The sequence below is a fragment of the Equus caballus genome, chromosome 10, assembly GCF_041296265.1.
Source record: "Equus caballus isolate H_3958 breed thoroughbred chromosome 10, TB-T2T, whole genome shotgun sequence".
Classification (NCBI taxonomy): domain Eukaryota; kingdom Metazoa; phylum Chordata; class Mammalia; order Perissodactyla; family Equidae; genus Equus; species Equus caballus.
In genome coordinates, this window is record NC_091693.1 from 44,126,315 (window position 1) to 44,154,077 (window position 27,763).

Below are 27,763 nucleotides of genomic sequence, written 5' to 3' on the forward strand. Positions count from 1 at the left end.
GCTACTGGTGTCTAGTGGGTAGAGGCTGGGGATGAACAGGACAGCTCCCCGCAACAAAGAATTATCCAGTCCAAAATGTCAATAGTACCACGGCTGAGCAACCTAGTGTATGTACAATTGTTGAAACTCATCAAATTGAAAAATGAAGATCTGCACATTTTATTGAACGTTAATTATCACCAAAAGAAAGAAGGAAAAAGAACGCAACAACCACTCTCCTCAACCCAAAGTGTAGTTAAAGAAGATTGGGAAAAAAAAATAAAACATTTCATATTTCAATCCTATGAGTTCAACTGCTCAATAAACACATTTCATATCCAAACTATTCTCGGTTAACGTGGATTGAAATAAAAAAATATTGGGGGAACTTCTGGTTTCCAGCTCCACATGTAAGGAGCTTGGAAGTCGACACTCCATTGTAACGACAGGTAAAAAGCTGAAAAATCAAGAACTCTGCTTGGATCCATAAGAGGGAGGACACAGGACAACTATGAGGGGAGAAGCAGAATACAGGGAGTCCTGGCGTAGTGGAGCAGAGACTCAGCAGCAGAAACCACTGCAGGAACCAGCGCCTGGGCAGGAAAACCTCAATTGTTAACAGAGTTGCTGGAGGCTCAGTGTGGACAAGTCTAAGAGTTAAAAACTCCAGGGGACCCAGTCACCAAGGGCTCCCACAGTTTGTGAGATTTACCTCCTGGGGCTTTACCAGGTTTCCACAGCAAATATCAGAGAAAAGTCCCTCATGCTTCCAGCAGGGGGAGGGGAGAAGGAACCATTCTGAAATACCCAGAGCACTGTGCCCTTAACCAGGCCTGCCCTCAGGTGACACTAGCTAACCAGAGCCTAACCTGCTGGGGTTTTGTCAGAACCTAACTGACCTGGGGGAGAGAAAATAGCCAACTCTTGTTAGCTCTAGCCATCCTGTCCCAACTAAGGGAGGAGAAAAAAATAAAAACTTGACTTATAAAATGTCACACACACAAAAATATTGGGGGAAAGATGGATTGGGTGTGAGAAGTCATCTCAGCAACTCTCCTTTCCAATATACTCTTCTATCTTCCCTTCTTCCCCTTGTATAACTCACACCTGGACTACTCAAAACTTGCTGAAGGAATTAAATTTTGGCCTCAGGGAAATGTTTAAACAGTTCAGTGCACAGCAGGCCTGGGGTGATACAGCAGTGGAGGAGTGGAGCCGGGCCTGGCGCAGGCTGAAGGCGAGTCAGCCCAGGTTCCCAGTCGGCCTCAGCATTCGTTCCCCCATCCCTCAATGCCACACTGTTCCCGGGCCCATTGCTCAACTAATGCACAGAGTCTGAGGCAGCCACAGGGAGCGGCAGGTGTGGGGCGGCGTGAGGACTTCTAAAGGGGTTTCCTTTTGTTCCAAAGGTCACAGTAACAAGCTGGCAACTGATTTCTATGGTTCTCTCGGAATCTCAGAGGAAATTTCTGGTACGAAGTAAAAAGTTGTTCTTAAGTGAAAAGAAAAATGGATCCGAAAATGCAATGCCGTGAACCAGTTTATGGTACAGGGACTATTAACTCTGATGTTTGCAGAAAACAAGTGGCTCATAACTCAGGTTACTAAAGTTGAATTTCATAAACATCTTTTTCCTTGGGGGAATCTGAACTGTATAATGTTAGCCTTCCTGCCAGTGATTTTCAGGTCTTCCATGATGCTTACAGTGGTACCCAGAATACATTTTCTACTGAGCCTGGAGGCAGCCCTGAGTCAGCTTTTCCCATTACCTGTACACTTAAGCCATTCAAGAGACATATTAGTCAGAAATGCCTCTGGAGGAGATGCTGCAGAGCTCCTTCAATATTCTGGCCTTCTCCCCAGCCAAGAACTTTTTCCTTAAATTTAAATTAACTGACTGTTAACACAAGAATTCATGTCTGCTTTCTTTCCGTTTATGCAAGAGTAGCTACTTCAACTTTTGGGTGGGGCAAACTAGAACTCCCAAGTTAGAAAAAGTGCCCACAAACTTCATCACTCACTCACTCTCAGAAGCCTGAAGTTCTATACTTGTCTCTAACCTTCACGTTGATTCTCCAGGATTCAAGCTCTATGAGCGATGAAGCCCATTAGCTAAATTCTTTTGGAAACCTGACAGCCTCATACTGTGCATTTGTTCCTGTGGGCACATCTGCTGCACAGGAGGGAATGGAATTGGAAGCCGTCCTTCCCCCACCTCTCAACTTCGCTGTTTAAAGTGGCACTGAGTTTCAGCAGTGGTAGGCGGGGGACAAGAAAGGCACCTTTACACCTTGGTCAGCACCCTCGACATATGCAAAGACTCCAGTTTTACGTTCATCATCTATTGAACACCTGAACTGCTGATTCAGAGAGCTACTTCTTAGAGTAGGCTTCAAGAGGCAAAGCCCCAGTGGTTTTTAATTCCCAAACCCCTGCAAGGGACACAGCTCCATGCATGTCCAGCAGCGCCTGCTCAGGCACACAGACGCCGAGAGGGGGACCACATGCCTCTTCCTGCTGACATTTGCTGTGTCAGTGTTCCCAATAAAAACCATTCTTAGCCACCTCACCCCCGAAAAAAGCAAACTTGCATGCAGAATGGTAACATCTTCTCTAAATCTCTGTATATCCCTCCACAAGGTCTTGCAAACAAGAAGCTTTCAACAAATAGTTGTTGGCTAAACAATTGAATTAATTGATTATGTAACTAGAATCCAGGTTTAGTACTTTTCTTTGGAGTGTCAAATAAAAAATGTTTTATAGGATGGAGCTAAAAAGAGATTAGGCACATTGATATTTTCAACCCCAGTACTCGAATACTTTCATGTTACTTGGCAAAGCACCCTGGCCAGAAAATGGCTTTACTTAGAGCTTGGCCCAGCACGGCTTCACAGGCCTTACAGTTGAGACCAAGGGGCAGAGACCCTCACTGCTCCTCCAGCTACGTGAAGAGATAACTATCACAGAGTGGGCTCCTGAGAATTCTACGGTGATTTTGTTTTTTATAAAAGTTATCGGTTGGGGTAACATTGGAAGAGTCCAAGAATTAGAATCAGGTGATAACAGTTTTTGTGTTGAAAACAACTTAAAGACAGGCTCAATCATCAAATGACTTAAAATGTAGGAACTAGGCAGGTGGTGACATTGACAACGTGAGGATTGTGCCCAGCATTTTTCTGAACACTGAGGCAGAGTTTGGATGTTAATGACCATGGCTCACCAATTTTTCAAATGTTTGCTTTCCATGCATATTTTGTGTCATTCTAGTCTAACTCAAAAGATCTAATCCCACAAGATCACCTATAATTAGAGAGTGATGATGCATTCTTAGAAGACGAATATAGACACCACAGAGGTGATGATACATCAGCAGTCTGAAAATAATTAATGCTTATCCTCGCAAGGCCACCTACACCAAGACACTTGGGAACAGTTCTCTGTAGCCATAACGTCACAGAAAGATGGCACAATCATTTTTCTTATCTGCAGAAGTAGGTCACAGCAAGAACATTTGGCAAAAAAACCAGAGTGGACATGAATGGGTTTTCGACACAATCTTTTCATTTTTCACCTCAATGTAAGACTTGATTATCGGTTCATTCTGTACTCTCTAATCATCTTTCTACACTGTACTAGGACCAGAAACGCAGCATGTGGAGACACAGCAAAAAGCCCCATTACCAAAATACTGCTTCTAAATGGAATAACAAGAACCCCAGCATTTGAGGCAGCCACTGGTTTTTGTTGTTGGTTTTATTTCCAGTGGCATGAAAATAAAACCTATCGTCATAAATTAGTACACTTATCAGGATTCTGAGCTGGCAATGATAGGCATAGAGGCTAAAGGTTGTATCATTTCCCACAGCAACCTTTTAAACTCAGCATATGGCCTGCATTTGGGGTGGAGTTTTATTTTTGCAGAGACTTCTATTTAAACTCAACAGTCAGACCTTGCAAAAACAATCTGAGTTACGTGCATTTCACTAGTGCTGCTGCCTTCCAGCTAATGAATGCCTTTCCCAATGAGGATGAAGAGGGTAGAAAAAGGGGGTATACAGTGGCGGGAAGGGGGACCATGACATTCACACTGATAATTTTGTAATGTCAGGAAATGTCATCAGAGGGGCTGAAATCCACCCACCTGAAGCTCTGCCCTGTCATCGGTCAGAAAGGAACAACACGCTTCCCACACCGCAGCTTTCTCAGTTCACGCTGGGTCTCCTGACAATCAGGCACTTGGGTTCACTCTGGACTTTACTCCTGGGAACAGAGAACTGTGTCCGGGAAGTCAGGCTTCTCTCCTAACGACGTGCTCTTACTGGCGTCCATTTTTAGGGGAATTTGCTTTGAAGTTCTAGTGGGGGCTTGAACCTGTTCTTTGCTCCAACCCAGTCACTCATTTGGTGCAGTCCTTCCTTCCCTCTCCCCAAAGGTACTAACGAGCTTTCCTCTGTCCTGTTTTTCCCTTACTTTCTTCTTGCTAAGAGCAATCCTATTTCATTTTTCACAGAATGTGATTTTCTGTGTTCACTTTATCATTTTTACTCCTCTTAGAGTCATTAATGACCTTCGAGCTTCGTCAGTTCTTCTATGCTTTTTCCTTCCACATTCATCCTTATTTTCTTCCCCGTTTTTGCACTGAAGGACAATTGTACAATGAGTAAATTGTAAAGTCGTGTCACGGTTCCCTTAGGGACAATCTTCTTCCTTGAGCTATTAAATTGGAAAATGGCTTTTTAAAAAAACATCAAGGCTTTGTCACAGAGCAGGTGCAATCATTACAATGTAGAATAAGTCCTTTTCCCAACAAAAGCGGTGTAATACTGTACTTGTAACTGCACAAAGGGAGTTAGAAAATGAAATATAAAAAACCTATCCCGAGCTTTACAGAGTTATGTGCACAGTTACATGATATTTTGTTCCTGCAATGTAGGCAATAAAGCCATACTGGTGGAGAACGCGACAGTTTTGCTTTCTGAATCCACTATTGCAAATCTGTTCCTTTAAACATTGGACAATGATCTGCTTTTCATTCATGCACACATCATGTAGTCAGTCATCCATCCGATGCATTCACTGGGTTCCTCCAACATGCCACGCAGAGTGATGAATTAAAAGAAAATCAAAATAAAAAGACAAACAAAAAAATAATCTTTTTCATCCTGAGAAACATGCCAGTGGTTATCCTCTATTCTTGGCATGCCACTCACTTCGAAAATTATCTCATAAATTGTAGGTACCTGCAGAAAGTGAGGAGCAGCAGCAATAACAAGCCCACCTACAGGCAGACGCACTGAGGCAGATGCTGTCTTAGCGCTCTGTCAAGCCCAGGACTCTCTCATAGTTCTATGCTGGCAGCCCAGCAGGCAAGCACCACAGGGGGGAAAAGGCTCTGTAATCCAGAAACTTGGGCTTGGATTCTTGCTCTGTGGTTTGCGGCCTGTGCGGCTTTGACTTAGCTTCTCTGAGCCTCAGTTCCCTCCTGTGAAAAACAGAAATAGTTGCACCATTCCCAAAAGGTGGCCATAATGACTAAAGGAGATAAAATCCACGAAGCTCCTATTACTGTACCCATTGCAAAATCGATGCTCAATAAATTGTAACTTTAGCAGCATCGTTACCATGACTGGGGTTTACAGGCTGGGAGAAACGATTGCCTCAAACTAAGGAATTCTTTTTTTCTGAGAAGGGGAATGGTAGGGTTAACTTCAAGGAGGCTGAGGAGACCTAGGTTGAAAATGAGTGTATCCCACGTCCTGGCACTGCCCCTCTTCTGTCTCAAGCTGTGCTCCTACTTCCTTCACCGAAGTGCCCATGTACACCCCCATAAATCCCCTCTACATTAGCACCCCATCCACGGACGCTTATCTGTCACCACTATCTTTTCCTGTATCTGGCCCAAACTTATTTAGAGAGCTTAACTCAGGGAAATAGTTAACCACTCTCAATGAGTCATAGAAAGGGGAGGAGATAAATCAATTTTCTTTTTGCTTGGGGATGGAGATGACGGACATGTGAGGGAAGAGGAAATGTGCAATAATGGAATTGTAAGGACACAGGGGTAACTGGACCACACACACAAAAATACTTAACGATCCAAACTTAACAAGAGAAACCGATGCTTGGTTGTAGAGGGGACTATTGATTTCATGTGTTCACAGAATTACAGAACACCAGAGCTGGAAGAGACCTCAAAAATAATTCAGTTAAATCCCATTTGTTTAGAGATAGAGAAACCGAGGCTCAAAGAAGTCTTAAATGACTTGTTGAAGGCAACTCAGCTAATGGCTGCAGAGCTAGAACTGGGATCTAGGTTTCTTACAGTTTCATTCCAAAAAGAACTTAAAATAACTATGAGGTAGTGTGTTTAGGCGGTTGACATCATCGTATTTTGTTTGTCTGCTGTTTTTGTTTAGCGTGAAAAACATGCAGTCTGACTTTTAAAAGGGGTTTGGATCTGGGGATTTACTTTAGATGGTGGTGGGGGAGCAGTCTAAGAATGCCCTGGAACCGCATGCAAAATCTTAAGTGGAAGTACATTTTTCTCAGAATAGGGTCCGAAGCTTTAACAGTCTCTCAAAGGTGTCAGTGAGCAAAACAAAGCCAAGTGCAGCAGATTGGGTGGAGAGAAGAGCGAGGAGCACAGTGGTTTCCAAGTTGCTGCGGGTGCGATGGTTCCAGCGCCGACATGGAGAAGCGGGGCAGGGAGAGGCTGGCTGGCAGAGTGGGCTCCGGTCCCACACGCCTTCAAGCGGGGGGCAGCTTTTCTTTGAGCTGCTCTCTAAATGAGCGGCTGTCAATCTGCTGAAGGAAAGGCTTCTGCTGCTGGGAGTAGGGCGATTAAAAATCACTGTTAGACCATAGCCTATAAACCTCAACTCAGGTGTAACCCTCTGCCCATTAAAAAAAAAAAAATTACAGCCTTCTGCCAGGAACGCTTTCTTCTGCCTGTATCTGTTGCACTTCTATAGCTTCTGTGTTTAACAGTCAAGATATCTCTTCCTTGCCAACAACTTCAGGAATGCCTGCTGGTGGAAGCATATAGGAGCCGGGAACTGCAAGTGGCTAGAGAAAAGGACCTCAGCCCATCCTTTCTCATTCTGAAAGGACAACGTAAATTGCTTTTGCCGTTTCCCTGGCTTATCCCAGGATGGTCTTCGTCCCGAAGACCTGGGTGCTGCTACGGTTCTATCAGAAAGCATGAATGGATTTTTCACCTTTTTCTTTTTTATAACCTGAGAAATGCTCTCTCCTCCATTTTTCTCAGACAATAAAGAGTTGAGGGCATATATTTAGAAACGAGAAATTTTAAGTTTTATAGCACGTTCGATAACTTGGTATGGGGAAAAATGAGAGCTAGTAAAAAGCAATAAAGCTTAGAAAGCAATATATTTGGCCATTTTCACCCAAAATTAGAACTTCACACCCTGAAGACACAAGCCTAAATAATGTTGTTTGTGTTGCATTAACCTTAAGCTATAATATGGCAAAACTAGATTACAGGAGATCACAAAAACCAGTTACAACGTTAGCGGCAGCTAGCAGGAATGCTTTGGCAAGCAATCAGTCTTACAGATTCAGTGATAAACATCAGGACCACGGTCTGGCCTGTGTGAGTTTGTACGCAATTCGAGTATAAATATATACATGACTTCAAAAATAAGCAACATCCTGAGAAAGGACCACTCCACAAGACATTTTATATTTGAGGTTTGATGTTTTTCTTCTTCTGCTCTTACCTCCTCATTTAATGTGCTTATGAAGGACGGCAGAGCCCTGGGGATGGAGGGGCAGTGAGACACCAGCTGGCTCAACACTCCCTTGCCAGCTCTCCACAGGTGCAACCATTTCTACTTGTCAATACAATCCCTAGAATAGAATTTTTAAAGACATTCTCTCATTGAATAGCTAGGCCTACACCCAGCAATGTTCTGGGTGTTGTGAATTATATTATAAAAGTGTAAGATGATATTCCTGTTCCAAGGAACTTACGATCTCACTGGCAACCCTGGGCGTACATTTAGGAGCTTTCCGTCATCCTAAGGGAAGGCAGTCAGAGCAGGGAGTGGTGGAAACGCAGGTGTGACTCTTACTGTCGTCTCTGGTACCCTTTCTAGTAACTAATATAAGGTAAGGAACACAGGTACCTAATATAAGGTAAGGAACCAGAGTGGTACAGACCACAGAGCGCTGTGTCCAGACATAAGAGGTCAAGCCTGTACCAATCACTGAAGTAGATGTTTGGGATCAGAAATAGAAGGAACAGTCGCAGGGATAAAAGTAATAACCATTTATTGAGCACTTATTCTGTTCCAAGTACTCTCATATGGTCACGGATGTTACCATTAGGATGCCCCTAAGGTAAGTAATACTATTAACATACAGATGAGCAAACAGAGGCTGAGAGACATGTTTGTCTCAGGTTCTACAGGCAGTATGTGGAGGGGCTGAGCTTTTACACCTCACCTGTCTGACTTCTAAGTTCATGTTCCAACCCTGACTTCTAAATCCTGTCATTTCTGAGATTCTGTAAATCTGTATTAACATACCTATTACAATGTCTTATTCAATTATGAAATATAGCAAAGCTCATAAAGTATTCAGACATTTCTGCAGATGTTTTACTGACATCTAAGTATGTAATGATTTTCTACTTCTCACCTTATTATATCCTAAATACTATTACCATAGCATCTATAAGATAACAACATAGAAGACCCACAGTGTGCCCGCTATACTTAGTTTCCATAGGTTAATATCGAAGGCTGGCACATTCATAATATATCAATAACTGGTAAATTATTTAGCTATTTTATTTACCTCTGACAAATGGAACACTGAGTTGAATCTGAGGTATATAAGTATTGGGACGGATAAACTCAGTGTTGATGAGTGAAAGAAGATGCAAATCTGATAAAGATTTCATGGTACTGTTATAAGAAAATTATTGCAAACAAATAAAATCTACATACATTTTAAATATAACTTTTAAAGAGGAAAAACAAATACAATGGAATCTGTTTCCACTGTAAGGAAAGTGCACTTATGTAGGTACTACCTGCTGCTCGCAGAAAGTCAGCTGAAGTACGCTCACTTCTGGATGCGGTGAATACTTTAGGGCAGTCACCTGTAACACCTCTGCATCTTCAGCCCCCCCCCCCCCAACGCCGACTACATTTAGTTTTATACATTCTAGGAGGAGCCTTTCACTTTACCTACCCAGCTTCCCGCACTTGAAGAATCCCAGAAGAAATCAGACACTGAAATTATTAAAAGTCTGTTTCTACCTATTGATTCGGAAAACGAACACTGATAATTGTAGAGAAGGAATATATGGGGGCACTCAGAGAACAAGGGAAAGCTAAGGTTCTGCCTCAAAATCCTGCTTTATCCTTTTCTAATGAATGTGGAACAAAATGACAGTTCGAGAAATTTTTTCCAATTATTATCCCCAACATTGAAATGAAGAAATAAATTCTTAAAAGGAAATGAATTTCTACTTTCTTGTGAGAGATTATGGAAGCTCAAATGAGAAGAAAGAGAAGGACGGAAGAAAGGAGAAAGCAAGGAGGGCAAGACTAGAGAAAACAGAACTGCAATGAATGCAGGAAGAAAGTGAAGTTAACTTCTAAGCTTTGGCAAAGTTTTATATTTCTCTTTGAATCATCTTTTAATTTCTGAAGGAATAATGCTCATTTACACTTCTACCAGAGAAAGTAAAGGGTAAGCAAAAAACCCTTATTTCCTGAGTCTTACTGTCACATGAACTCTTTAGAAATCTGAGATTTTTGTGCTATTTATACTCATGACATACTATAAAGGTATGAGGTTTTTAAAAGTCATCTTATGGGGACTGCTGGGAAGACGGTGGCCTGGAAAGACTCTGAACTCACCTTCTCCCATGGACACAACACTACCCTTGGAATAATTACCTGAGAGAGAACTGAAAACTGGATAAAAAGAACCCCCACAACAAGGGACAGTGCTCACTGAGGTAGAAAAGGCAGAAATTCCTTTCTGGAGAGAAAAAAGCCACCTTCTAGCCATGACACTTTGGCCTGGAGCAATCTTAAGGTATGAAGCCTTTCCTGGAGGAGTGGGGGATCTGAGCAGCAGAGCTTTGCCACAATAAGCAGGTTTTGGACTCAGCACAACCAAGATAACTGTCATAATATCTGGTTTTGCTGGCTGTTAACAACAACGGGGAATACACCCAGAAAAGCTATTGGATATAAGGGGAAAGGAAAGCCTGCTCTTAAAGGGTCCCAGCACAAATTCACCCATTTGGAGAAGACACCTAAAATCACCATAAAGGTGCACAGTCCTTTGGTGACAAAAGACTTACTCGATAGGCTCTGGGTGCATCCTGGCAAGGCAGGAGATGGCTGGGACCACCTCCCCAGGGACTGGGACATTGGCAGCAGCCATTATTCTGACCTAGTACAGGCGTGCTGACACAGACACTGGCAGACGCCATTGGAGTTCGGCGCCTAGCCTGTTAGCCCAGGAGTCTGCCCCACCCACTAAAGAGCACTGATTTAATACAGCTGAGCCAGGGCAGGTAGCCCACCCTAGGGACCCGCCCCACCCAACAGCCAGCCTTCAGGCAACTTGTGGGCCTGTAGAGGTGAGGTGTGTGGGACCTACACAGTAGGGTGAGTGGGTCTGCTTCTGTGGGCACAGCATGCGTGAGGGGAAGGCCTGTGTTGGAAGAGTGTGTGGGGCCTCTACAGTGGGGTGAGTGGGTCCACTTCAGTGGGTCAGGGCAGGTGCACTGAGCAGGACTGTGTTGACAGGGTGTGTGGGCCTGTGGGTGGCAGGGCTTGTGAGCTGCAGAAGACTCATGCTTCTGAAACAGCCACAAAGGGGATAGGCCCCACCTTCCAACACCTGAAACAATTGTGTGCTGCCACACCTGGGGCCAGCCTCACCCAGCTGCACTCCTGAAACAGCTGATAATGGCTTTGCAGGCCAGAGGCAATAGCAATTGTAAGGCCCTGAGCCTATCAACCAGTCATGCTGCAGGCCCTTAAGCCAACTGTGCTGGGGCTTCCCACACCTGATAAAGTGACTGAAGGGACAATAGCAGCCACATGCAGCTGAGCATTACAACCAGCCAGCCAGGGGGACAGCCTAGCTTCCCTGGGCACCTGCAGCAAAAGCAACTCTGCCACAACAGAAGGACACATGTAGCCCACAGAGGGGAGACTCCTGGAACATTTGGAACTGGTGATGGGAGGGAAGATCAATGCTGGGCCTCATAAGGCATCTCTTACATAAGGCTACCAATCCAAGATCAGGAGACATAGCTGATCTACATAATACACAGATATAAGCACAGAGAAAGAGGCAAAATGAGGAGACAAAGGAAGACATTCCAAATAAGGCAACAGAATAAAGCTTCAGAAAAAGAATTAAATGAAACAGAGATAAACAATCTCCCTGACAAGGAGGTCAAACCAATAGTCATAAGGACACTCACTGATCTTAGGAGAAGACGGATGAATTCAGTAAGAACTTCAACAAAGAACTGGAAAATATAAAAAAAGAACCAATCAAAACTGAGGAATACAATAATGGAAATAAAAAATTCACTAGAGAGATTCAATAGCACAGCAGATGATACAGAAGAACGGATCAGTGAGCTGGATGAAAGAGTAGAGGAAATCACCCAAGCTGAACAGAAAAAAAGAGAAAAGAATTAAAAAGAATGAAGGCAGTCTAAAGGACCTCTGGGACAACTAACATCTATATTATAGGTGTCCCAGAAGGAGAAGAGAGAGACAAAGGGGCAGAGAATCTATTTGAAGAAATAATAGCTGAAAACTTTACTACCACAAAGAAGGAAAAAGACATCCAGGTATAGGAATCATAGAGAGTACTAAACAAGACAAACCCAAAGAGGCCCACAACAAGACACATTATAATTAAAATGTTGAGAGTTACAGATAAAGAGAGAATCCTAAAAGCTACAAAAGAAAGGCCACAAGTTACATATAAAGGAAACCCCATAAGGCTATCAGCTAACTTCTCAGAAGAAACCTTACAGGCTAGAAGGGAGTGGAATGATATATTTAAAGTGCTGAAAGGAAAAAGCCTACAGCCAAGAATACTCTAACCAGCAAGGTTATCATTCAGAATGGAAAGAGAGAGAAAGAGTTTCCCAGACAAGCAAAAATTAAAGGAGTTTGTCACCAATAAACTAGCCTTACAAGAAGTGCTAAAGAGACTTAAGTGGAAAAGAAAAGACCACAAATTGGAATAAGACAATTATCAAAAAAATAATAATAAAAACACCGGTAAAAGCAAATATACAGTAAAGGTGGCAGATCAACCACCTATGAAGCTAATATGAAGGTCAAAAGTACTAAAATTATCTATTTCTATGATAAGAAGGTAATGGATACACACAAAAAGAGGTTAAATATGATAAAAACATAAAATGTGGGAGGAGAGGAGTAAAAGAGTAGAGCTTTTAGCAAAAGGTCAAACTTAAGAGACCATCGACTTAATATAGATTGCTATATACATAGGTTATTATATATGAACCTCATGGTAATCAAAAACCAGAAACCTATAATAAATACAGAAAAAAATTAAGAGAAAGGAACCCAAAGATAATACTAAAGAAAGCCATCAAATCACAAGGGGAGAGAGCAAGAGAAGAAGAAAAGAACAGAGAGAACTACTAAAACACTCAGAAAAAAGTAACAAAATGGAAATAGGTACATACTTATCAATAACTACTTTATATGTCACTGGACTAAATGCTCCAATCAAAAGACATAGGGTGGCTGACTGGATAGAAAAATAAGACCCACATATATGCTGCATACAAGAGACACACTTCAGACCTAAAGACACTCACAAACTGAGGGTGAAGAGATGGAAAAAGATACTCCATGCAAATGGCAATGAAAAGAAACTTTGAGTAGCAATACTTATATCAGACAAAATAGACTTTAAAACATAAACTGTAACAAGAGAGAAAGAAGGGCACTACATAATGATAAAGGGAACAATCCAATAGGAAGATATAACACTTGTAAATACATATGCACCCAACATAGGAGCACCTAAAGAAAGAAAGTATTAACAGACATAAAAGGAGAAATAGACAGTAACACAATAATAGTAGGGGACTTTAGCACTCCACTTACACCAACGGATAGATCATCCAAGCAGAAGATCAATAAGGAAACATTGGCCTTACATGACACATTAGATCAGGTGGACATAGTAATATACACAGAACATTCTGTCCCAAAACTGCAGAATACACATTCTTTTCAAATGCATGTGGGACATTCTCCAAGATAGATCATATATTACGCCACAAAACAAGTCTCAATGAATTTAAGAAGACTGAAATAATACCAAGCATCTTTTCTGACCACAACGGTATGAAACTAGAAATCAACTACAGGAAGAAAATCGGAAAAGCCACAGATATGTGGAAATTAAATAAAATGTTACCGAACAACAATTGGGTCAATGAAGAAATCAAAGGAGAAATCAAAAAGCACCCGGAGACAAATGAAAATTAAACTACAACATGCCAAAATTTATGATATGGCAAAAGTCGTTGTAAGCGGAAAGTTTATAGCAATAGAAGCCTACTTCGAAAAACAAGAAAAATCTCAAATAAACAATCCAACAGTTCGCCTGAAGGATCTATAAAAAACAAACAAAGCCTAAAATCAGTAGAAGAAAGGAAATAATAAAAATCAGAGCAGGCATAAATGAAATAGAGACAAAAAAAATAGAAAAAAAATCAATGAAACAAAGTGCTGGTTCTTTAAAAAGAAAAACAAAATTGACAAACCTTTAGATAGACTCACCAAGAAAAAAAGAGAGAAAGCTCAAAAAAAATCAGAAATGAAAGAAGAGAAATTATAATGGGCATCTCAGAAACATAAGCCTATGAGAATACTATGAAAAGCTATACACCAACAAATTGGATAATCTAGAAGAAATGGATAAATTCTTAGAAACATACAACCTTCCAAAACTGGACCAAGAAGAAGTAGAGAATTTGAATAGACCAATCACCAGTAAGGAGATCGAAACAGCAATCAAAAACCACCCAAAAATAAAAGTCCAGGACCACATGGCTTCCCTGGTGAATTCTACGAAACATTCAAAGAAGAGTTAATACCTATCCTTCTCAAACTCTTCCAAAAATTGAAGAGGAGGGGAGGCTTCCTAACTCACTCTACAAAGCCAACATTATCCTGATACCAAAACCAGACAAGGACAACACAAAAAAAGAAAACTACAGGCCAATATCACTGATGAACACCGATGCAAAAATCCTCAACAAAATACTAGCAAATCGAATGCAACAATACATTAAAAAGATCATACATCATGATCAAGTGGGTTTCATTCCAGGGATGCAGGGATGGTTCAACATCCACAAATCTATCAACGTGATACACCACATTAACAAAATGAAGAATGAAAATCACACGATCATCTCAATAGATGCAGAGAAAGCATTTGACAAGATACAGCACCCATTTATGAAAAAAAACTCTGAATAAAACAGGTATAGAAGGAAAGTACCTCAAGATAATAAAGGCCATATATGACAAACCCACATACTAATATCATACTCAACAGAGAAAAACTGAAAGCTATCCCTCTAAGAACAGGAACCAGACAAGACGCCCACTTTTGGCACTCTTCCTTAAAGTAATACCAGAAGTCCTAGCCAGAGCAATCAGGCAAGAAAAAGAAATAAAAGGGACCCAAATTGGAAAAGAAGAAGTGAAACTGTCACTATTGGCAGATGGCATAATTTTATATATAGAAATCTCGAAGGAATCGACCAAAAAACTTTTAGACATAGTAAATGAATACAGAAAAGTTGCAGGATACAAATCAAAATACAAAAATCAGTTGTGTTTCTATACACTAACAACAAAGTAACAGAAAGAGAAATTAAGAATATAATCCCATTTACAACTGCAACAAAAAGAATAAAATACCTAGTAATAAATTTAACCAACGAGGCAAAAGACCTGTACACTGAAAACACTGTTGAAAGAAATTTAAAAAGACACCAAGAAATGGAAAGATATTCCATGCTCTTGGATTGGAAGAATTAACATAGTTAAAATGTCCATATTTCCTAAAGCAATCCACAGATTCAGTGCAATCCCTATCAAAGTTCCAACAACATTGTTCACAAAAACAGAACAAAGAATACTAAAATTAATGTGGAACAACAAAAGACACTGAATAGCCAAAGGAATCCTGAGAAAAAAGAACAAAGCTGGAGGGATCATACTCCCTAATTTCATAATATACCAGAAAGCTACAGTAATCCAAACAGCATGGTACTGGCACAAAAAAGACACACAGATCAATGGAACAGAATCGAGAGCCCAGAAACAACTCTACACATCTATGGACAGGTAATTTTTGACAAGGGAGCCAAGAACATACAATGGGGAAAGGAAAGTCTCTTCAATAAATGGCGCTGGGAAAACTGGACAGCCACATGCAAAAGAATGGAAGTAGACCATTATCTTTCACCATACACAAAAATTAACTCAAAATGGATTAAAGACTTGAATGTAAGACCTGAAACCATGAAACTTCTAGAAGAAAACGTAGACAATACACTCTTCGACATCAGTGTTAGCAGCATATTTTCAAGTACCTGTCTCACTGGGCAAGGGAAACAATAGAAAAAAAAAATCTAAATGGAACTACATCAAACTAAAAAGCTTCTGCACAGCAAAGGAAACCATCAACAAAATGAAAAGATGACCTAACAATTGGGAGAAGATATTTGCAAACCATATATCTGATAAAGGGTTAATATCCAAAATCTGTAAAGAAATCATACATCTCAACAACAACAAAAAAACTGAAAACCCAATCGAAAAATGGGCAGAGATCTGGACATTTCTCCAAAGAAGATACACAGAGGGCCAAGAGGCACATGAAAGGATGTTCAACATCATTAATTATTAGGGAAATGCCAATCAAAACTACAATGAGATATCACCTCACACCTATCAGAATGGCTATAATTAACAAGACAGGAAATATCAAGTGTCAGAACAGATGTGGAGAAAAGGGAACGCTCATACACTGTTGGTGGGAGTGCCAACTGGTGCAGCCACTATGGAAAACAGTATGGAGTTCCTCAAAAAATTAAAAAGAGAACTACCATACGATCCAGCTATTCAAATGCTGAGTATTTATCCAAAGAACGTGAAAACATGAATGCATAAAAATATATGCACCCCTATGTTCATCGCAGCATTATTCACAATAGCCAAGACTTGGAAGCAGTCTAGGTGCCCAAGAAGGGACGAACAGATAAAGATATGGTATATGTACACAATGGAATACTACACAGCCATAAAGAAAGATGAAATCTTGCCATTTGCAACAACATGGATGGACCTTGAGGGTGTTATACTAAGCAAAATAAGTCAGAAGGAGAAAGTCAAATACGGTATGATCTCACTCATAAATAGAAGATAAAAACAACAACAAACAAACACACAGAGACAGAGATTGAATTGGTGGTTACCAGAGGGGATATGGGGAGGAGGAGGGCGAAAGGGGTGATTCACACATGTGTATGATAATGGATGGTAATTAGTGTTTGGTTGGTGAACATGATACAGTCTACACAGAATTCAAAATATAATGCTGTCATCTGAAATTTATATAATGTTATACACCAACGTTACCTCAATAAAAAAAATGTCATTTTACAAATGAGAAAATGATCGTATCAGGTACTAAGAAACACATCTGAGTTTACTTGATGAAAAAGCTGAAAAAAAGACCCAAGCATTTTCCAGAATAGGTTCTTAGTTTAGCTTAGATGATTAAAGCACTGTGGATACACAAGGTTTGGTCTAACAGGATGACTTAATGAGACATAGACTAGTGTACTGTCTTCTTTGCTGGTATAGATTCACTGACAAAAGAATTATAAGATAGTGCACAGAAAGGGAGAAGGACCCTAGTGAGTGTGAATCCTGGCCTCCCTTACCCCTCTCCTTGAGGCTAGAGCTTGCAGAGGCAAGGGAAGTGGACCAGGAGAAAGGAGACTTGTTGAGATGCAAGTCAGGGAGCCGTGGGGGAGAAGTTCCAAAGTGGTGGTGACTCATGTTCTTTGTTCAGTTCTTGACCTAGAAGTATCAGGACGTGGGAGGGCTCACGATTTAATGCCGGTGGAGACCCTGCAGGCAGCGGCACAGGTCTCAGTTACTAGCCTTCCACAGAGGGACTCAAAAGGCCAACGTAACCACCTACTTTTGAATTTGGGCAAAGAGTGTCTTCCCAGAAATCTTTTTCCTGATTTGCCTGAACTGACAGAGACTGACTACTTTAGGATAAAGAAAACTTGATTGAGAAAAACACGCAGACATTGTAGTTTCAATATCTATCCCCAGACTGGCAAACAGGAAACAATGTCACAGAAAAAAAGGTTTGCTTTAAACACTCACCACCTGAGAAAGCACTACTTCAAACATCATGTGAAATTACGTACTAAGAAAGTCACATTTTCCAAGTCCAATTCATAACACTAAGGTTCAACTGGAAAAAAAAATCACAAATCTTTTTAAAAACCACCTTCACAGAGAGAAGTTTCTATTAACGCTATAACCAAATACCTCACAGTTAGCACAAGTTGTGAGAGAAAGGTGTTTTGCGATTATTATGAAACAAAGAGGATCCACTTCCAGCAATAAATTGCTAAAGTCCTTGGCCAGAGTTTCCCTTCTCATCCAGGCTTACAAACGTGTTCTGGGATTTGATATCCAGAAAAATCCTTGAGAGGCATCTAAGAGTAATTTTTGTCAGAGGAGGCAAAGTAGTAAAGAAGGCAAGGTAAACTGCCCTCAGTATTCCTTCGATAGGCTTACCCTTTTCATACAGCAACACCACGTTGATCTGCAGCAACACAATTTAAATGGAGAATTTAAGATACATTACCTCTTTTTCTGCCTTTTAAAATAGCAATGCACCAAGCCCAAAAAGATTTCATGAAGCATAATTTAACCTTTTCCTGATGACCCAAAGCCAACATTACGAATTACCTCTTAGTTGTGTGATCTTGGGCAAGTCACCCGACTCCCTCTAAACGAGCTTCAGTGCCCTCATCTTTACTATGAGGATGAAAATATGCCTCTCATAGAACAGTGAGGAGGGATTGAATGAGATCATCCCTGGAAAGCACGCAGCACTTTACACTATTAAGACACCTAAAATGGTAGCTTCTGCTACTTTTTAACATATTTCCCTGCTTACGACTGATGTAAAAAACTGAGTTGACCTATGAGTGTAACTTCTGAAGAGTTACCACATAAGATTGAAAACTCATATTTTTCTTCTAGTAAAAAAAAAGATCTAACTCTTATTTCTTCCAATATGGTAGACTTAATGTCAGAAGAAGCTCTCTTAGTATAAAAGACTAAAAATGCTGAATAAATATTTTTTTAAATCTTTTAAACACGTAGCTGAATTGTAAGAAGAATAACTGAATCCTATGAGATAGGAAAGAATCCCGAAGCCTCTTGGTAAGCCAGGGCTGAAGAAAGAGTTTTCCCTGAGGCCTCTGCCTACCCTTGAAGGTCTAGACTAAAGGGCGAGCTTTAACCTGCGGAATTCCGGGGTCAGAGGACAAGCCTGGGGCCCTGCCAAACAGGAGGTTGGGGGGCCAGCCTGGTGGCACAGTGGTTAGGTTTGCGTGCTCTGCTTCAGTGGCCCAGAGTTTGCAGTTTTGGATCCCAGGCACAGCCCTAGCACCACTCATCAAGCCATGGTGCGGTGGCGTCCCACATAAAATAGAAGAGTGGCAACAGGTGTTAGCTCAACGACAATCTTCCCCACAAAAAAAACCCAAAAAACCCTCAGGAGGTTGGATGGGAGACTCCTGAGATCCCTGCCCCTTCTTCCCTGCCACTCCCCAGTGCATGACCTGGAAAAATCTGCATTCTAGAGGAAGACAGCAGGGGAGGCTACTTGCCTGCCTTGGCCTTCGCTCAGAGTCTGGCATGGGGCAGGGGGAAGGCACACCTGAGAATTCCTGAGCACGAGTCCACTCTTAGGCATGTTTGAGATTAGAATTCACCCTATTTATGACTAAATCCTGTCTGCAAAAACCACACTGTCAACCCAGGCCTCAAAGAACTCCCACAGATAAAGTTTCAAGGAGAACATGAGCCTGTCAGGACAAAATCACCCAAGACAGGAGCTGGGCATCAGAAACAACTTAGGGAACCAGAGCCACAAAACTGTAGGTATCTTAATTATGGACGAATTTATAATAAGTATGTTTAAAGAAATAAAATAAGTATCAAAAGTATGCTCAGGGAATACAAGACTTTCAAATCTTATAGGCAGATTTGTAAAATAACCAAATAGTATTTCTAGAAATGAAAAAAAAATTGATATCAGAAATTTAACAGATGAGGCAAATATGAGATTGGACATCACAAGAAACATTAGAGACTGATACTAAATAATAGTTGTAGCAGATGAAAAAGGTTTTTCTGAACTTTTACCAAAATTCTGAACATTTAGATGAAATGGACAAATCCTTAGAAAAATATAAATTACTGAAATTGAGTTAAGAAGAAATAGAAAGCCTGAATCATCCTAAGCCTTACCCTCTGTTGAATCAGCAGTTAAAAAATATTCTAACTTATGGCACCAGCCCAGTGATGTAGTGGTTAAGTTCGTGCGCTCTGCTTTGGGGGCCAGAGGTTCACAGATTCGGATCCCAGGCACGGACCTAGCACCACTCGTCAAGCCACCCTGTGGCAGTGTCCCACATACAAAACAGAGGAAGATTGACACAGATGTTAACTCAGCAACAATCTTCCTCAAGGAAACAGAGGAAGATTGGCCGCTGGCTCTGGGCCAATCTTCCTCACGCACACAAACACACACACACACACACACAAAATTATTCTAACTTAGAAAACAACAGGCCCAGACAGTTTTACAAATGCGTTCTACTAAACAGGTAATTTCCACCTTATTATGCAATCTTCCAGAAACAGAAAGAGAAAGAATTCTCTCCAAGTCATTTTATGGGGCTATTAAAACTTTGACACTAAAATCCCACAAAGACAGTAGAAAATAGGAAAATTACAAGCTTATCTCAACTTTGAACATAAAAGCAGATCTTAAACAACATATGTCCAAACTTTAGATCATAACCAAGTTGAGTGTCATGCATATGTAAGTTTAACATGTGAAAATTATTTCAGGTAATTCACCATATTAACAGATTACATACAGAAAAAAAATCGTGTGTTGCAAAAGCCTAGGGTCAAACGTAAAAAAATAAATTTAAGCTTTGTAATATTCCGTAGGCTAATCCTACTCTTACTGCCTACCTGGTAATTCAAAACAGGTACAGCAGTGCAAACAGGCTACCATCTTTCTTAAGCAGAAATATGCATATGCAAAGCAGCATATAAAGAAAAGCCAGGGAAAAAAGTAAAATACTTAAAAGTCCAAAATTGGCAGTCATTAAACACATTTCTCTCATTTATTCAAAAACATTTACTGAGCCTCTACTATATGGTGAGGTGCTGGGCTTGACAAGATGCACAATAATAAAATAAAAACCAAGCATGGCATTTTTCTTGCAGAGCTTACAATTACTAATTGATAAAACAAAATACTTTGGTGGAAAAGTAAATTGACATGAACTTTCTAGAGAGTAATTTGGCAAAATGTATCAAAAGTCTTAAAAATATTCATAACCCTTTGACCTAGGAAATGATTAGTGATTGGGCCAAGGCTTATGGATAAGAATCACTTCTACAGTATAATTTATTTTGTTGTATAAAAATTGAATTTACTATGAAAACTGTACGGTAACTTTACTTTGTTCTCAGTCTCTAGTATCACAAATTCAAAACACTGTATTTTTGCCTCTCAATTCAGTTGCACACACTGAAAAGTGACTAGGCAATTTGTAAATAACTAATTACCATTGATAAAATATCTTTAAAAACAGCTATTACCTTTATTTTTAAAATCACTGAATCATTGCATAAATTAAAAAAGAATAAAGGAATACATATTTCATTTTATTCTGCATTTAAAAAGTGTCATTCCTTGTTTCCTTTGAAAGATTTTCATCCATTTATTAAAAAATATTTTGAAGTCCAACTGTCCAATTTAGGACAGAATGTAGGAAATTCATAGCATTCATATTAAACATTACCCTTGTCTTGACTGAACCTAAGAACTCTATAAGAGTCCTGGTTAGCCTTCTGGTCACGCTTTTCCTAAGATGTGGAACCTCATCTTTATTAGCCATCACACCCGGCATGTCTAAATGGGCCCACTTTGAATGAGTCAGAAATATGTTCTGCTACATTGAACATGTACACGGCCCCTCAGATCTATATTGTACAATGTTATTAACATCAGTAAGTTGACAATCTGCAACCTGTCTTGTATAGTGTTCAGAGAGACATCCCCCAGACACTGTCCTCCATTTCAACGCTGGCCTCAAACAGTTTGGTACGCCACCAGTATGAACTGGTAAAAATTCCAGTAATACCTGCCTCCAAAGCTACGTCTGTGGCACCTGTTAAGGTTGAAACATTTCTGATGAACTTTGTATCGAAGATGTGCACATAATAGAGAATGTCAGCTAATAGGATCCTTCCTTCAGCCAGCATCAATGCTGTCAACTTGTATGGTCTCCATATTCTTAGACTTAGGCTTATTTTCACAAAGAGGGCTAAATCTATTAAGTGGCTAGCTGAGCTTTGAGGCAGCCACAATGGTTGAACATACAGCAGCTTCTCCCATGTCAGCCCTCTGGAGGTCAATATTTGCAGAAGGCTTGATGAGCTACCACCAGAGTCAAAGGAAATTCCCTTCCCATAAAGACCAGTGGCACATTGCTTGCATTGAGGCTGCCCCTGTAGTGAATTTCCAAGAAGACTGGAGGTTCGTTACATCCTTTGGCCACTCTTAAAAAAGATCTAATTTTCTGTCTTTCAGTCCAAGACTTAGGTGTGATCTGCACCTGAGCTTTACTATTAGCACTTTAGAGATTCTTCTCAATAATTAGTGCAAATATCGGAGGCATCATCTCAATGGCTGGAGTCTCCATCAAATAGGCAGCCAACTTCTGCCCAAAAGCAAATAGGACCCCTTTCTGCCAGGCCTACTGATTCCACTTCCATGAAGCTGAGCAAATACAACTGTTTTCTTTTTCTACTTCAGCTCATCATATTCATAGAGACCAAGAAGTGCTCCTTCCACTGCAGCCAGGGCATCTCCCCATGGATTCTCCTCCCCGATGAGATCTCTTGGTTATGAAGCTGCCTGCACTCTGCTGCAATAGCAGCTCTGATATTTTCTTTGCCTTCATTCTGATTTTCTTGGTCATTTATTTCATCTGCCTTGTTTTCTCTATGCTAACAGGATGCTGGGGAAATCAGGATGTAGGCCACAAAAGATTCATATTTTGTCTGCCTTCAGAGGTGGGTCAGAATGATCAAATTTCTCTTGATTTTCCAGAAATCAATGTATCAAAATTATCTCCTGTCCACGTAAACTGTGGTGCATCTTCCTTTTCTTTGGCACAGACTCCTGAAACAAGGCCCTTGTCCTAGCCGTGGTGGTAAGACCCTAGCCCCAAAGATGCCCAGGCCAGAGAGGAATACTACCACAGCACTGTTTACCAGCTTAAAAACTGGACACAGCCTCAGGATTCATACAAATAGTCATACAAGTGAATATTACGTGGCCATTAAATACTATGTTTGCAAATCACATTAATTCATTTCCACAAGCCAAGGAAATTGTTCACAAAAATGAAATATTAAGGGACAAAAGCAAAATCAATACTATTCATGATTGAATATCATATAGCTATTACAAATCATGTTTCAAAATGAGGGAAGTCAACAGTATAATTGTTAAAAGCCACACACTCTGGATGAAGTCTGGGTTAGAATTCCACCTCTAACACTTAACTAGCTTTGTGAGCACGGACAACTTTTAAAATATTTCTGTGACTCAGTTTCCTCATATAACAAAGGTAGATAATAATAATACATACTTATTTAGGGACTCTTGAAAAGATTAAATGAATTAATATGGATAAAGTGTTCAGAAGAGTAGCTACCACATAGTAAACAATAAATATTAGCTATTATTAAAAGATATAGAAAACTGTCTATGACACAAATGAAGAAAGCAGGATTTAACATTACATATATTCCAGTTTTGTAAAACCAACCGCCCTCTTTCTCTCTCCCTGCCCACTCCCAAGCACATATGCAAAAAAACACCGGAAGAAAACATGGCAAAATGCTATCTCTGCAGGAAATGGCGTGGGGAAATTTATTTTCCTTTTTCAGACTTTTTAGCTTTTAAATTTCCAACAATCATTATATATTTCTTTTAAAATTAGGGCAAAATACCTATTTTTGTTTTTAAAAAAAGGACTCCTGTTTCTTCTGGTTGAATCACAGTACTCCTCAGGGCTAGCACGCTCCTTTTCTCCACATAGATCCAAGTCAGCGACCTAACTTTCAGGTTTTTAGGTAAGATAAGAGAAGGATGACTAAAGGAAAAAATGTCAGAAAAGCAGAATGATGTCTAAAGGAAAAAATATCAGAAAGGAAAAATTGGCAGTTTCCCACAACATGGAGGAGAAAAATAATTCCAAGATTTCCACATAGAGAAACAGGTCAGCCAGTGATGCCAGTCATGATAAACGCTAGTGTAGGTTTGGCGGTAAGGAAAATGACTTTTTATTCCCTTAGGTTTAATTTGCTTAGGTTTTGTGTTTATGGACCACAAAGTCAAGCTGTCCTATATATATTTAGGGGCAAAAAACTGAATGATAAGGGCGAGTGACACAGATATGTCTGAAAACAAAGTCGACTTTAAAAATAAAATACATGATTTGAGAAAAGAAATAATAAGCCAAAGTCACCTTTCTTTTAATTTGGATATATTTTTGTCTTTATGAATCAATCCACCATAACAAAAATGCCCCTGGAGAGCTTTTTCTGCCTGCATAGCACCTTTTGAATCCTTGAAATGTTTGAGGAATTTCTTTCTTTACTGGTCCTACTTCCCAAGTCAGAGCCAGACAACTGGTTTCCCCAGCCTCGATGAGGCCAGGGCAGCACCGCGTGACCAGGCTCTACCCGCTAGACGCCCTGCTCAGGACTTAGCCTTGGAAGTAAGCAATCTGAGGAGGACACAGGGAGGCTCCCTCCTGTGGGGACCACGGAGGAAGTATCGGTCTTTCCGAGGGCAGCAGGGTAGAGCCACCCGTGTAAGTGATGTGGTGATATTTGCCCCAAAACAACCTGGATGGCATTTTGGGCTCTGTCCCAGGCTGTGCACTTAACTACCCAATATTCTTCAACAAATTCTGCTTCTGCTCAAATTAGCCAGAGTGGATTCTGTTGTTTCAAATAACCCTGATAATATGAGGAATGATGACAAACGCAGCCTCTAAAACATGAAAAGTAAAGTAGATGCCCCACAAAATTATAAAAATATTAAATAGCTAGCACTTCATTGGTTGATCCTTTACTTTGTTCCTACTACGTAGAGACTAAACTCTCATTTAGAAGGCAGGGAAACTTTCGAGATCACACCATTGGTAAGTACATGATAGAACTGGTATTCAAATCCACACATTTCTGGTTCCAGAGTCTGAAATTTTACAACTGACAAAAACCTCCCCCTGAACACACCCCAACAGGGCATATAAAACAAAGGTCTAATGATGACACTTCAAAAATATTTCCTTAAGAAGGAAATCCCAGCTTGCTGTACCTAAGCCTTTTCTCACACTTTTCAGTTAACCTCAGTGTGACTTCTAAACTTGAATGCAGAAATGGAGCAGAATCCATGTAAAAAATGAGTAAGAATGCAAAATTTGGTCAGATGCTAACATGGATCTTGGAAGCCACACATACGAATGACTTTCTTTTTTAAGCCCTTTCTTATCAACCACTAAAAACAAAACAAGCCTACAAATCACTCAGACACAACGGAGAACATTATTAACGATGTTACACGTATCATAAAAAGCAGAGGAACAGGAAATAAAATGATGAATTTTTAAAAATACAGTTCAACTATATCCTGATTTCTGTAATCAGCTCTATACTACGAATTGCCACTTCATCATAGTAAATTTGCAAATGTATTGGGAAGCTTAAAAAGATCTTTTAACACCTGTTTTAGGGACACCAACCACCTTCTATGAGCCGCTCTGCACATTTGGAAAACAAGATTCATTTACCATGTCTGCTTAAATTTTAAAACATGAATGCATTCAGTGATAGCTTTATTTTGCAGAGTACAAAGAAACACAAGGGAGCTTCTAAATGTTGGCTCTCATTATACTTCCAATTATTTCAATTATTTCAGATTATGCATAAGGCAATTTCCCCTCTGACAAAATGCTGGATAAAGATGTCCATGGGAATCCAAATAGCAGTAGTCTTTGTACATATGGTAAATTATGTTCTTGGGGGGAACAAAAGCTGGGAGTTAGGTGATGTAATACGAACTGGATTTTCTTGTGGAGACACTATTATAACAAAAGCTTGCATGACTAAACCTAGTCCCAAATTTATTTATAAGTGACTACAAACATTTCATTTAATCAACTCTTCTGCATTATTTAAAACACAATTCCAAAAAAACAAAATAATAAAACTATGCCTATTATGATTCCTGCTTGATTTTATGACAAAAATCAGAGGATGAAGAAATGGCACCATCAGAATCATAGAAATAACAAATCTTTCTTCGGGTAAATGTAAAATGTCCGTCTAGCCCACAAACCAATGAACTCTTTCTTAAGGACTTTCTTACTTCATAGGAGTAAGTAGCTTTTCAATAGACACGTCTGTCCTGCATTACCCTGAGCCCTAATCACATATGGTAGAGATAAACCATGACCTAACAGAATTGTCTATCTCATCATGGTACTAAGACTTTTGGGAGGAAAAGGTTACTTAACTGATTTTTTTTTAAATGTCATTTTTGCTAAGCTTCTTTATAATTAAAGACCTAGATATGAGCTTTCTATAACTAACAAGCAGAAGATTTCTGATTTTCTTAAGATTCCAGCTCCTCAACACCACCAGCTATACTTTGAACCTTAATGTTAAGGCATGGGTGTCTTTAAAAGGAAGATAACCAATACTCGTTTCTTCAGCATTTTCCATCCATCCTTCCATCCCTCAGCATGTGAATTCACACCACCACCAAGTTTCAAAGCTTTGAAATAAATGGTGGCCAAACTCAAAAACAATTAATTATTGTGTATATATTAAAACTTCCCACCTCCACCTAAAGTCTTATATGTCATCTTACATACGGTAGTAAGTGAACTACAATCAGTGTGATGACTTCTTGATTTGTATCCCTGCTGCCTCCTGGCACGCACTCTCATTTGGAGTCTGGCTGCCCTCTAACACCTCTCTCCACTAGTTGGTACCAGTATGGTCCCTTCTTAGGGCTCAAAGGATAAGCCCTGGTCCCACTTTGTGTGGAACATTTTTATTTTAATTTTTTGGTATGCTATCCAATAATTTAAAACTTTGTATTTTGAAATAATTTTAGACTTAGAGAAAAGTTGCAAAAAAAGTACAGAGCATTCTCATATGTCCCTCACCCAGTTTCCCCTAACAGTGACATCTTACATAACCACAGGACAATTATTAAAACCAGGAAATTAACATGTGTACAATATTTACTAAGTGAATGACAGCACCTTACTCAAATTTCACGAGTTTTTCCAATATCACTTTTCATTTGTTACATTTAGATCTCTAAATCCATTTGGAGTTTATTCTTATGTATGGTGTATTCTTACCTTTTCCCAAATAGGAACCCAATAGTTCATAGCAGCATTATTCGTAATAGCCCCGAAATAGAAACAACCAAATATCCATTAACTGATGAATAAATAAAATGTGGTAAATCCATATAATGGAATATTATTCAACAATAAAAGGGAATGAAGCATTATACATGCTACAACATACATGAACTTTCAAAACATTATGCTAAGTGAAAGAAGCCAGTCAGAAAAGACCATGTTGTCATCATTTTTTTAAAACTCTGTAATTTCAATTCATATGTCCCCTTTCCCCCAGGAGTTGTTTAATAAGAGAATTTGAAAATATCCAGGTATAAAGGCCTTTCTCTTTTTTGTTTCTTGTTAGTAAACTGACTTTCAGCATTAAAAAAGTGCCCTTCTTTGTCAGGTTTAATACTCTGGGGCTTACATTCTACGTTGTGTGATAACCGGGATCATGACCACATCTCTCTTTTTCTTTCTATTTACACAGTACACTTTTGTCCATCTTTTATTTTTGGAATATCTGAATCACTGTTTTAGGTATAACAGTCTCTGTTATAGAACATACACTTGGGCTTTATATTATGAACCAAATTGTAAATCTTTTTCTTTTAATTGATAAATTAAGCTCATTCACATTTATTGTTATGCCTGATATGTTCAGTCACAAATCTATCATTATACCTTATAACCATGAATTTAAAAAATTTATTTCCTATGTTTCTTTCCCTACAAGATGTATATATTGATATTTAGGAAAGTTTCTTATTTTTGTTCTAGGGGTTACCTTTGTAATTATACTGTTAAAGTGTCCTTCATTTAACTATATTTACCATCTGGTTTAGCAGGGGTTTTTGTGTGTGCGGGGTGGGGGGGGGGGTATTCTTTATCAGTCACCTATTGCCTATAACAATGAGCTTT

General features: G+C 39.8%; 1 protein-coding gene and 1 pseudogene across 6 annotated transcripts in view; both read right to left on the bottom strand.

Annotated features, from left to right (window-relative positions):
- UBE3D (ubiquitin protein ligase E3D) overlaps positions 1 to 27,763 on the bottom strand; it is a 153,710-nt gene that overhangs the window by 17,404 nt on the left and 108,543 nt on the right. Inside the window, exons 10-11 of one of the 6 annotated variants that reach the window (XR_011422567.1) lie at positions 5,220 to 5,461; positions 4,121 to 4,692 (exon numbers count right to left, since the gene is read on the bottom strand). The exons of 4 other annotated variants lie outside the window; for them this stretch is intronic. The gene's annotated coding sequence lies outside the window, so the exon portion shown is untranslated. Of the gene's footprint in view, positions 1 to 4,120; positions 5,462 to 27,763 lie in introns of all 6 variants that reach the window. One more of the 6 variants, XR_011422566.1, reaches the window with a different exon arrangement.
- LOC106782390 (cytosol aminopeptidase-like) lies at positions 20,415 to 26,884 on the bottom strand (annotated as a pseudogene).